The 12,195-nt window shown below is 47.3% G+C and overlaps 1 pseudogene; it reads right to left on the reverse strand.

Annotated features, from left to right (window-relative positions):
* Nucleotides 1-2,827: 2,827 nt before the first annotated feature.
* On the reverse strand, nt 2,828-3,416 carry LOC127207912 (40S ribosomal protein S8-like; annotated as a pseudogene).
* Nucleotides 3,417-12,195: the final 8,779 nt, after the last annotated feature.

The following is a 12,195-nucleotide window of genomic DNA, read 5'->3' on the forward strand; positions in this document are numbered from 1 at the left end:
TGCGGCCAGGCTTGGCTATATGATACCCTGTCACTGAGCCAGTTTGTTTGCGCAAAGCAAAGGGGTTGGAGAGATGTCTTAGCGGCTAAGAGTACATACTGCTCTTCCACACCGGCTGCCTCACAACTGCTTGTAACTCCAGCTCCAGGGCATCTGACATTTTCTTTTAACCTCTGAAGGCACTGGTGGTGTCTGTAACCCCAGCACTCGGGAAGCTGAGGCTGGAGCATCACTGTGGATTCCAGGCCTAGGCTACAGAATAGAACCTTATCTTAATTAAATTAAAAAAAAAAAAAAAAAAAAAAAAAAGCCTGCTAAACGGGTCAGTGGGTAAAGGCAGTTGTCTCCGAACCTGACCAGAGCTCCATTTCCAGGACTCACACCGTGAAAAGAGAGAACGAACATGGCTGAGGTAAAAGGCTAGCCCATAAGTTGGAAGTCAGTCAGTCTGTGCTACAAGAGTGAGACCTACAGCCGGGCGTGGTGGCACATGCCTTTAATCCCAGCCCTCGGGAGGCAGAGGCAGGTGGATTGCTGTGAGTTCGAGGCCAGACTGGTCTACAGGGTGAGTCCGGGATAGCCAAGGCTACACAGAGAAACCCTGTCTTGAAAAAATGGGCTAGTAAGATGGCTCAGTGAGTAAAGATGCTTGCCACCAAGCTGGTGACCTGACTTCAGTCCCTAGACCCATATCGTGCAGAGAGAACTAATTCCTAAAATTTGCTCTCTGATCTCCATATGTGAGCCATGCAAGTGTGCATGTGCACAGGCACAGACTCTCCCTGCCTCTCAATAAATGGAATAAAAATACATGTCAAAGAGTGACAATGCTAGTACAAGGCCCAGAGCCCAGGCAGAATGCTCTCCCAAACCTGTTTTTTGTAACACCCCTGCAAATAAATGGCACCCACTTTCATTGTGAGGCTTCCAGAAGGCCGGGTTGATAGCTTTTCTTAGCTCACGAGATCTGTGACAGATGTGCTCTTCTCTCCTTGGGACAGACACAGCAAGCTTGCCAGCAGACAAGTCGGATGCAGCAGGAATAGGGACAATGGGGTCAGAATCTAGGACAAGGAGCTCCTTCCTATCTGTCTTCTCTGAGCTACTCTCTGAGCGTGGGGTGTGGGACAAAGATAATAGCTTTGAAAATCAGCGCTCCAGAATCCTGGGCGCCCAAACCAGTGTAAGGCAGGGCCACAAACTCTCTGAAAGGTGAATTCATGGAAGAGACCCAGCCGGGAGTGGTGGCGCATGCCTTTAATGCCAGCACTCGGGAGGCAGAGGCAGGTGGATCACTGTGAGTTTGAGGCCAGCCTGGTCTACAAAGCAAGTCTAGGATAGCCACGGCTACACAGAGAAACCTTGTCTCAAAAAACAAAAACAAAAAACAAACAAACAAACAAACAAACAAAATGGAAGAGACCCAGCGCCACAAACAGCACAAGGCTTCTCAGAGCAATGCTCCTCCAAAGAGCGTTAGACAGTAGTGAGCTGGGCATGGTGGCTTACACCTGCAGTCCAAACACCAGGGAGTTGAAAGGGGGTGGGTGGGGGGTGAATCATTGGGAGTTCCAGGCAAGCCTGGGCTACATAATGAAACCCCATGTCTTAGTCGCTGCTCCATTGCTGCAAAGAGACACCATGGCCGAGGCAATTCTCATAAGAGAAAGCATTTAACTGGTGCCTTCTTTCGGCTTCAGAGGCTTAGTCTGTTATCATCATGGCAGAAAGCATGCAAAGACACTGCAGTAGTGGCTGAGAGTGCTGCCTCCTGATCCACAGGCAGCAGGCAGGGAGAGAGACAGACAGACAGAGACAGAGAGACAGATAGAGACAGAGACAGACAGAGACAGAGACACAGAGAGAGACAGGGAGGCAGAGAGACAGAGAGAGAGAGAGACAGGGAGGCAGAGAGACAGAGGCAGAGACAGAGACAGGGCCTGACATGGACTTTTGAAATCTCAAAGCTCCAATGACTCACCTCCTTCAACAAGGCCACACCTCCTAATCCTAAACAGTTCCACCAACCATATGTGGGCATATGGGGATCATTCTCATTCAAACCACTGCAGAGATGCTTATTAAAGTAGCCAAAGTATGGGGCAGGTGAGCAGGCTCAGGGGATCAGAAGGGGCTTGCCACCAAGCCAGACACTCAAATCCACTCCCCAGGACCCACATGATGAAAGGAGAGAATGGACTTCCCCCAGAAGCTGTCCTCTGACCTCTGACCTCTGACCGCCACATGTGCATCATGGTACAGAGCACCCTAGTGACTGACATATCTTGTGGTGCTTTTTTGTTTTCTATTTATTTCAAAATGTTTGTTTTTTAAAGTTATGTTTGTTTTATGTGTCTAAGTGCTTTATCTGCATCAGTGTGTATGTACTGCTTGCATGCCTGGTACTCACGGAGATCAGAAGAGGACATCAGGTCCCCTGGAACTGGAGATAAGAATGGTTGTGAGCTTCGTGTGTGTAATGAGAACTGAACCCAGGTTCTCCACAAGAGCAGCTAGTGCTCTTTAAAAAAATTTTTTTGAAAAAAATTATAGAACAAACACTTTTTTTTTTTTTTTTTTTGGTTTTTCAAGATGGTTTCTCTGTGTAATCTTGACTGTCCTGGACTTGCTTTGTTTTGTTTTGTTTTGGTTTTTCAAGACAGGGTTTCTCTGTATAGCCTTGGCTGTCCTGGACTCGCATTGTAGACCAGGCTGGCCTCGAACTCACAGTGATCAGCCTGCCTCTGCCTCCCAAGTGCTGGGTTAAAGGCGTGCGCCATTACCCTCCAGTACAAATACCTTTATTACATGAGCTATGAGAGATGGTTTATTTGTCTTTCCAGGCTTTGATCTTCCGCAGACAGAACTCCAGTTCCTTGCCCTCCAGCACATAGCCATCTGCTCTGCCACACTGGCCTGGACTTGAAGCAATACAGGCAAGAAGCGTGCCCAGCTGGAACTGCTCCTCCAGAGGACTGCTGATTTGGGCATTTTTTTTTCTTTCATCCTCGTATTTCTTCTGAATTTTCTTTGATCATTTTGTTTGTTTGTTTGAAATCTCTTCCTCCTCAGGGGTCAGCTTGTCCCCTTCTTATGGCCTAAGGGCAGCGCATAGGGACTCATACCACTGTCGGCACATGTGCTGTCAATAAACAAGATGCAGTTCTTCAATAGGGTCTTGACGTGGACAAGCCTGTCATTGGATACAGTGTAGATAACATCAGTGATCCTTGTTTTTTCCGAGTACAACATTCAGAGCCTCAGGAAAAGTTCCCACATCCCAATCTCAGGGCACAGTACTTCTTATTGCCTCCTTAAACTCGGACTGTGTATATGCGATGAGGGCCAGTCTTAGCGTTGGCAGCAGGCTTCCCCAGCTCATACTCCCTAGTATTGTTGTAGGGCTTTCTCTCCATCTCTTCGTGTTGGCTGGAAAGAGCACAAGAAGTGCTCTTAACTGCTGAGCCATCTCTCAAGCATCTTCCTGTCTTCTCAAGAAAAGAATTACAGTTATCATAATAATCATAATAAATATAATATTATTATAATGATAAATGCAATGCTTTTTAATAAATATAGTAATACTGTGTGTGGAGGGGGTCATGGATCAACTTGAGGGAGTGAGTAAGTTCTTCTGTCATGTGAACACTGGGGATTAAACTCCGGTCATCAGACTTGGGATAAATTCTGTTACCCAGAGAGCCATCTCACTGGCCCAGGTTTTTTGTTTTTGTGTTTGTTTGTTTGTTTTTTGAGACATATATCCCAGGCTGGCCTCAAAATCACTATGTAGCCCAAGAGTACCTTGAGCCCCTGCTCCCCTTGCCTCTGCCTCTTGAGTGCTAGGATGACTGACAGGAGTGGCCATCACCGTTGACTTCCAAGTCTTCTACGTTTTCAACAGAGGCTGGGAATTTTTCATGTATAATATGAGACAGTGGTCTCTTTTGTCTTTTTGCCTTGTTTTGTTTTTTGAGACAGGGCTTCTCTGTGTAGCCCTGGCTGTGTCCTGGACTCACTTTATAGACCAAGCTGACCTCGAACTCAGAGATCTGCCTGCCTCTGCATCTCGAGTGCTGGGATTAAAGGTTTGCGCCGCCGCCACCACCACCACGACCACCGCCGCCGCTGCCGCCTGGCTCTGTCATTTACATGCATATCCCTATCTCTACCTCTGTCCCTACTATGCAAGCTGAGCAAAAAAACTGAAGGAAGTGTCATGGCATCTGGTCCAGAAGGACAGGTGACAAATGGGGCATGGAAAAACACCATGGAAGCAGAGAGAATGACTAAGTCTGTCTGGGAGCAGGAAGGCTGGGCAGCTGCCCCAGCATGTGGTGGCTGCACAGGGCTCTGCAGATCGAGTATCGGTTCTTATCCTCCTTTTGGGACAGAGCATTTCTTTCTTTCTTTCCCACTCTCCCCTCTCTTTCTCTCTTCCTTTCTTTGCTTCTCTTTTCATCTTCTTTCTCCTCCTCCTCCTTCCTTTTTTGTTTTTCTAGACAGGGTTTCTCTGTGTAGCCTTGGCTGTCTTAGCCTCGCTTTGTAGACCAGGCTGGCCTCGAACTCACAGTGATCCATCTGCCTCTGCCTCCCTGGGATTTACAAGCCTGTGCCACCAGGCAGAGCAGGAAAGAGCATTTCTTAAGCAGTTGCTGTGAGGCATTTTCAGAGGTTTTAGTGGCTTGGGGTGGCCAGAGTGCTGGGTAAAGGAGGTCTGTGGGGCAGACACGTGCAGGCTCCCAGTGGCCTTGGTGATGTGAGCAGGCTGTTCTGACTTTATCTTCTAGGCAAGGGTGAGGCACATCAGATGGGAATTATGCAAGGTCACTGGAGAGGAGGGGACAGAAAGTGCTGACTGTGAGTGGTGGAGCAGTTACTTGAATGGCTCAAAAGGGAGTTGGAGAGGGTACAGAAGGACTGTCTCCCCAAGGCCCACTCAGACCCCATCCTGGCTCCTGAGCCCCCAGAATGTAGGCTGCCAAAGCACTTCTCTCAGCTCTCAGCCTTGGAGGAGCAGCCAGGCAGGATATTGTGGTTATGGGGCCCCTGGTTACAATGCGTTTATTAAAACAAAACATTGTAATATCTCTTAAATCAGGGCCCTGGATAGGATCCAAGGACAGTAGCAGGGACCAGCCCTGTGCGGTTGGGGGTGAGATGTAATTCTTTTGTTGTTGTTGTTTTTTTTTCGAGACAGAATTTCTCTGTGTAGCCCTGCCTGTCCTGGACTTGCTTTGTAGACCAGGCTGGCCTGGAACTCACAGTGATCCACCTGCCTCTGCCTCCCTAGTGCTGGGATTAATGACATGTGCCACCACTGCCCTCCGGACAAGATGTAGTTCTTTTTTTAAAAACATATATTTTATTAATTTATTCATATTACATCTCAATGGAGAGTGGGGTCTGACTTTCACATGAACTCTGGTGCCCTATATTTGACCACGCCCCCTGGATGGGGAGGTCTGGTGGCACTCAGAGGAAGGATAGCAGGCTACCAAGAAGAGACTTGATACCCTATGAGCATATACAGGGGGAGGAGGTCCCCCTCAGAGATGTAACTCTTAATTAAGTAACTGCACGGGGAGAGAGCCTGGCACCCTGAGTAGCTGAGGGACCCCACATTCCAGTAAGATTAGAAAGCCGGGCAGGGTTGCAAGGAAAGGAAACGCAATCCTGCTTCTTCAAGGCGCTTTGTATGTGTATCCGGTCACGTGTGTGCTGACATGTGGGAACTAGAGGGAAATCAGAGGGCAACCTCAGCTGTTGTTCTACACTTTCCATGCTGCTTTTTGAGGCAGGCTCTCTTACTGGCCTGGAGTCGGCCAAGGAGGCGGGGCTGGTTAGGATCCGCCTTTCTCTACCTCCTCAACGCTAGGATTACACTATAACCCAGCATACCCGGATTTTAAAAACACGGGTGCTAGAGATGGAATCCAGGCCCTCATTCTTGTGTGGCAAACTTTCCTGACCTTTTTGTTTTATTTTTTAACTTTTAAGACAGGGTCTTCTGCCGGGCGTGGTGGTGCACACCCTTAATCTCAGCACTCAGGAGGCAGAAGCAGGTGGATCCTTGTGAAGTCGAAGCCATCCTGGTCTACAAAGTGAGTCCAGGACAGCTAGGGATACACAGAGAAACCATGTCTCAAAAAACAAAACAAACAAAAAACAAAAAACAAAAAAAGAAATCCAGGGCCTTACGATGCAGGCGTGGATGGCATAGAATGCACTATATTGGACCAGGCTTTCTCTGCCTCCTGAGGGCCAGGATAGCAGTCTTGCACCACCACCAGGCACCTTTGCATCAGGGACATTTGATGGCAATGAGGCATCTTCCAGGCTGTCTGGAAGCTCTAGGAGCAGAGAATAGAGGGGTCAAGAATGTGCCCCCTCAGCTCCCCCCTCCCCCCACTGCCTGAGACTATCCAAACTATTAATGATTCAGGGGTGTGGTATAAGAGAGTGGTACACAAGTCATCATTGTAAAACCATGCAAAGGGCTGCTTAGGGAGGGCTCCCAGGGAACGGATCATCAGAGCCATTTCATTGTGGGCAGGGTTTTGTGTTTGGTCCCTTTTCTGAGGTAGATATTTCTCCTTCTGTAAGTCAGAACTGGGCTTCAGAGAACTGAATCCTTAGGGCTAGGGAGATGGTTCAGGGTAGAAACAGAGCTTGTGCCATGTAAACATGAAAGGGTGACCTTCACTCACATTGTATTAAGATGTGTCTCCGTATATTGGATTGTTTTTCGTTGTGTTTTTTTTTTCTTGTTTGTTTGTTTGCTTGGAGACAGGATTTCTCTGTGTAGCTTTGGCTATCCTGGAACCCACTCTGTAGACCAGACTGGAACTCACAGAGACCTGCCTGCCTTGGCCTCCTGTGAATGCTGGGATTAAAGCATTACTACCACCCAGCCTGTATATTTGACTGTTAACTGCTGAACCGGCAGTGAGCTAAATGCTAACAGATTCTGGTATTGCCATTACTATTGAAGACTTTCCCGTTTCAACATTGTGTAGAAATTCTTCTCCAAACTGGGTGCGCTGGGATGGTGCATGCCTGTAATCCCAGCACTGGGGAAGCAGAGACAGATGGATCCCTGTGAGTTCAAGGCCAGCCTGGTCCACAGGACAGCCAAGGCTACATTGAGAAACCCTGTCTTTGAAAAAACAAACAAAAATGGTTCCCCATCATCTCTGATTAGTCAATAAAGAGCTGAACAGCCTATAGCAGGCAGGAGAGTTAAGGCAGGACTTGCAATCCCAGCTGGAGGTTCTAGATAGAGCAGAGGGAGAGAGGGAGAGAACAAAGTCACTGGGCAGGTAATGGGGCAAAGCCTGGGAGGTAGGCCACACTGGCATAGTCAGGGTAGACTAGATGAGTACTTGCCCAGCTATAGAGCTTTAAAGCTTATTAATAAAGGTAACAGGTCTCATTTGGGAGCTAGAGTGGGCTTAGGAAAAAAAACCCATTAATTCAACACATGAGGACGGGAGTTTAGATGCCCCAACACTCATGCTATCCTGGTTTGTTTTCTATTGCTGAAACAAACACCAGGACCAAAAGCAGCCTGGGAGGAGAGTGTTTGTTTGGCTTACATTTCCAGGTAACAGTCATCAAGGAAGTCAGGGCCTGGAGGCAGGAACTGAAGCAGAGGCCATGGAGGAAGCTGCTTACACAGCTTGCTAGTTGCTTCCTTATACAAGCCAGGGCCCCCGGCATTGGGCTGCACCCTCCCACATCGAGCAGTAACCAAGAATGGTCCGTACGAACTTGCCCACTAGCCAATCCAATGGACGCGTCTTCTCATTTGAGGTTCCCACTTCTCACGTGACTCTAGCTCGTGTTCCATCATCAACAACAACAAAAAACTAACCAGTACACATGAAAGCGCCTGGTGACCGTAGCCATCTGCCTGTAACATTAGAGCTTAGAGGCTGGACACAAGGGATCCTCAGGGCAAGCTGGCCAGCGAGACTAGCTGAATTTGGTGGACTCTGGGTTCAGGTGACAGACATTGCTTCAATAGACAAGGTGGAGAGAGAGCAAGAAAGATACCTCGAAGTATGAGGAGGTTTTTTTCCTTCAGTCCTTAAACTCCCTGAATAATGACTCATAAGACTCATTAAATATTATACAGATACCTAGGCCATATAGCTAGGCTCTTCTCTGACCAGCTCGTAACTTAAAATAACTTATTTATACTAATTTACATTCTGTCATGTGGCTAGTAACCTGGGCTCAGGCACCATGTATCAATCTTCCTCATATCTTGCCAGCTGAATCTTAAGCTGGCTCTATCCCAGAATCCCTTCTGCCTTCTGGATGTCCTGCCTATTTCCTGCCTCAGCTATAGGGTGTAAGTTTTTTAACTGACAGTTGTGTTACATCCAAACAATACACAAGAGTTTCCTTCTACAACATCTGATGTTGTCCACCTTTGACGTCCATATGGCACTGACATACATACACGGTAGCAAGCATCCACACTTTACATGTTCACACACACACATACACATGCATACATGAATAAGTACTAGAAATCTGCTGTGGAGCCAGGCCCAGTGGCACAGGTCTGTAATCCCAGCACTCAGGGAGACAGAGGCAGGTGGATCTCTGTGAGTTCGAGGCCAGCCTGGTCAACAAAGTGAGTCCAGGACAGCCAAGGCTACACAAAGAAACCCTGTCTCAAAGAACCCAAAATAAATAAATAAAACTGCTGTGCAGCAGAATACTCCATTGTGCACTTATTTTTTTTGTTATTTTTTCATTTTTGCTTTTTGAACAGGGTTTCTCTGTGTAGCCTTGGTTGTCCTGGACTCACTTTGTAGACCAGGCTGGCCTCAAACTCACAACGATTCGCCTGCCTCTGCCTCCCTGAGTGCTGAGATTAAAGGCATGCTCCACCATGCCTGGCTTGTGCACTTAACTTATATGGTCTTGAATGTTAAGTGTCCTTCCTGTAAAACAAAAATAAAGCCAAGCCCCCAGATCAAAGCAGAGAAAAAAAATGATTAGACACAAATTGTAGGACTTGATGTTGCCTGTAACCTTGATGCGGTGATTTGAGTGTGGGCTTCTGTGCACACATTACATGAATGCAGCTTTTGTGTACCAGTTATGCCTCAGTATAACTTTTTCTGCCAGGCAGTGCTGGTACACACCTTTAATTCCAGCACCCTGGAGACAGAGGCAGGTTAATCTCTGAGTTCGAGGACAGCCTGGTCTAAAGAATTCCAGGATAGGTTACACAGAGAAACCGTGTCTCAGAAAAAAAAAAAGTTTTTCTTTTCTTTTTTAATTTAAGATTTATTTAACTTATTTTTTTATGTGTATGGGTGTTTTTCCTACATGTATATCTGTGTACCGTGTGCATGCCTGGTGTCCTCAGGCCAGAAGTGAGTGTTAGGTGCCCTAGAACTGGAGTTTTAGGCATTGTGAACCAGCTTATGAGGACTGGGAATCGAACTCAGGTCCTCTGGAAGAACAGCCAGTACTCTTAACCATGGAGCCGTCTCTCCAGCCCCCATCTTTTCATTTTAGACAATGCTGGTGATCGAAATCAGTGCTGCAAGGAAGGTTCAACACAGTACGTGCTGACCACGGCCCTCACGTGGGGACTGACCCGGAAGTGCTGAAAGCTCCTGCAGGAAGTGTAGCTGAGCTATAACCCGCTAGGCCTGTCACCCAGCTAGCCACTTCCTTCAGGCCTCACATACGGAATGGTCCACAGCATCCTGAAACAAGGATGGGGAACACGTTTTCAAACATTTGATCCAGTGGGGACATTTCATATTCAAACCACGGCAGCCTCCAAGGATAGGCTCCTTTCAATTGGGTCCCACTTCCCAACCCCTCCTCCTCCCCTCCCAATAGGCAGATTAGGAAGCCATCAGTGGATTTTTATCGCTGATGAGGTCAGGCCTCATGTTCTAGTAACTTCCCCTGAATGCCCTTCTCTGCACATTGCTGTATGAATACACCAGTCTTTGGAGGAACATTCCAGATACACGGCTTTAATCTCCATCACCATCAGTGACTGAGGATCTACCTTGATGGGCTAGATTCTTTATTGACTCAGTCACTTTTAATTATCAGCACCAACCAGGAAGATGGGACAGGTTACTATTTCTACTACTTTGAAGCAGCATCCTGGTCCTGGGGCTATAACTCAGTTGGCAGGGTGCTTGCCTAGCACGTGTGTGTGGGTCTACTATGTTTGATCCCCAAGAAAGAAAGAAAGAAAGAAAGGAAGAAAGAAAGAAAGAAAGAAAGAAAGAAAGGAAAAGAGGGGGCGGAGAGGGGACAGCTTGGGTTTCAAGACAGTCACTTAGAGTCATCCAAAGGATTTGAACCCAGATCTGTAGTATTCCACGAATTAAGCCCTAAACCACTAGAATAAGAAGGGACAGCACCCTGTAGTCCTCTGAGTGTTTCTTTGTGGGATCCTGGGGGAAAGAGGAGAGCCAAGTGTCAGTGGAGAAGCAAGCCAGGCAGCCGAGCGTCATGGCACTAAGGCTGCTATTTCTAGCCTTCCAGAAAGGATGGTAAGGGGGGGGGAGTGGGGGGGTGGACAGGGCAGAGCGATGGTAAGAGGAGCTGGAGACCCCTCTAGCCTGCAGCCTCCAGCTCACCCTGTTGCCCGATGCCTAAATAAGGTTGGCGCTCAGTGTAGGCAGCTAAAAATAAACTCTCTGCTCCCCCTCCTGCCTGGCGACCTCCCCAGCCCACAGGGTTCCTGGTAGTAGTGTTAATCCCAAGTATGCAAGGAGAAAGACCAATTCCACAACTGACCAGTTAAAGCAAGCTTTATTTTAGAGGTGCACCCTAAGGGCTAGCTTTTCGAGGTCCCCTTTATGATGAAAAGCCATAACGTTAATAGAAAACAGCCATGAATCTGTTTACAGGGGTGGGATAGTTGGCTATTAGAAAACATACAATGGAAAAGTAAAAATAAAAGCAAAAATAGCTGGGCCGTAGTGGCACACACCTTTAAATCCCAGCACTTGGGAGGCAGAGACAGGTGGATCTCTGAGTTCAAGCACAGCCAGGGCTACACAGAGAAACCCTGTCTGGAAAAGCCAACAAAACAAAACAAAACAATGCAAACAAACCATCGTTTGTTTGTTTGTTCTGTTCAGGAAACAAAGTTTCACTATGTAATTCTAGCTGGACTTTAACTATCTATACACCAGAGTGGCCTCGAACTCACAGAGATCTGCCTGCCTCTGCTTCCTGGGTGCTAGGATTAAAAGCCTGTGCCACCGTGGCTCAGCTGAAACAGAAACAATTCCTTCTCCTTCTCGTTGTTGTTGTTGTTGTTTTCTTCTTCTTCTTCTTCTTCTTCTTCTTCTTCTTCTTCTTCTTCTTCTTCTTCTTCTTCTTCTTCTTCTTCTTCTAATTCTTTGTTTGGTTCTTTGTTTTTTTGAGACAGGGTTTCTTTGTGTAATCCTGGCTGTCCTGGACTTGCTTTGTAGACCAGGCTGGCCTCGAACTCCCAGAAATGTGCCTGCCACTGCCTCTGCCTCTGGAGTGCTGGGATTAAAGGCGTGAGCCATCTCATCCTGCTCCTGGTTTGTTTATTTTTATGTGTGTATGCCTGTGTATGTATATATGTGCACAGGACTCAGAGGAGGTCGAAAGAGGGCATTGGATCCCCTGAAAATGGAGTTAGAGATGGTTGTACCTGCTATGTGGGTGCTGGGAATTGAACTCAAGTCTTCTGAGTAACCTGGGCTCATAACCAAGGAGACATCTCTCCAGCGCAGAAACCTATTCTTGTAGGATTTGAGGACTTAGCAATAATATGGCTCCTTAACAGTGTGGCTCTTGTTCTGGTTTTATAGTAGGACTGGCTCTTCGAAGCCTGTCCTTGCCAGACCTGTAGAAGAAGGTCTAATTGGGAACCACAGAGGCAAGAGGACCAGGACCCAAAAACACGAGGTAAGGGTCTCTTTCCCTCACTGAGATTTTTAGGGTACGTCTGTCCTACTATCTATTTTTAGTTCATGAAGTCTTTCATAAAGATTGCAATTAGCCTCTCGCCCTTAAGTTTGGACAGTTCAGGTAAGAGTCCTGATTTTCTTAGTGTTGGGGGGAAAAAAATCCCCTAAAACCTGTTGTGAGTTTCTAGAGAAGGCAGGAGTTGGGCCGCGGCGGCCTCTGCTGGAAATGGAGCGTACTGCAGGTGGCTAT

The sequence above is a fragment of the Acomys russatus genome, chromosome 25 (assembly GCF_903995435.1).
Source record: "Acomys russatus chromosome 25, mAcoRus1.1, whole genome shotgun sequence".
Lineage (NCBI taxonomy): Eukaryota > Metazoa > Chordata > Mammalia > Rodentia > Muridae > Acomys > Acomys russatus.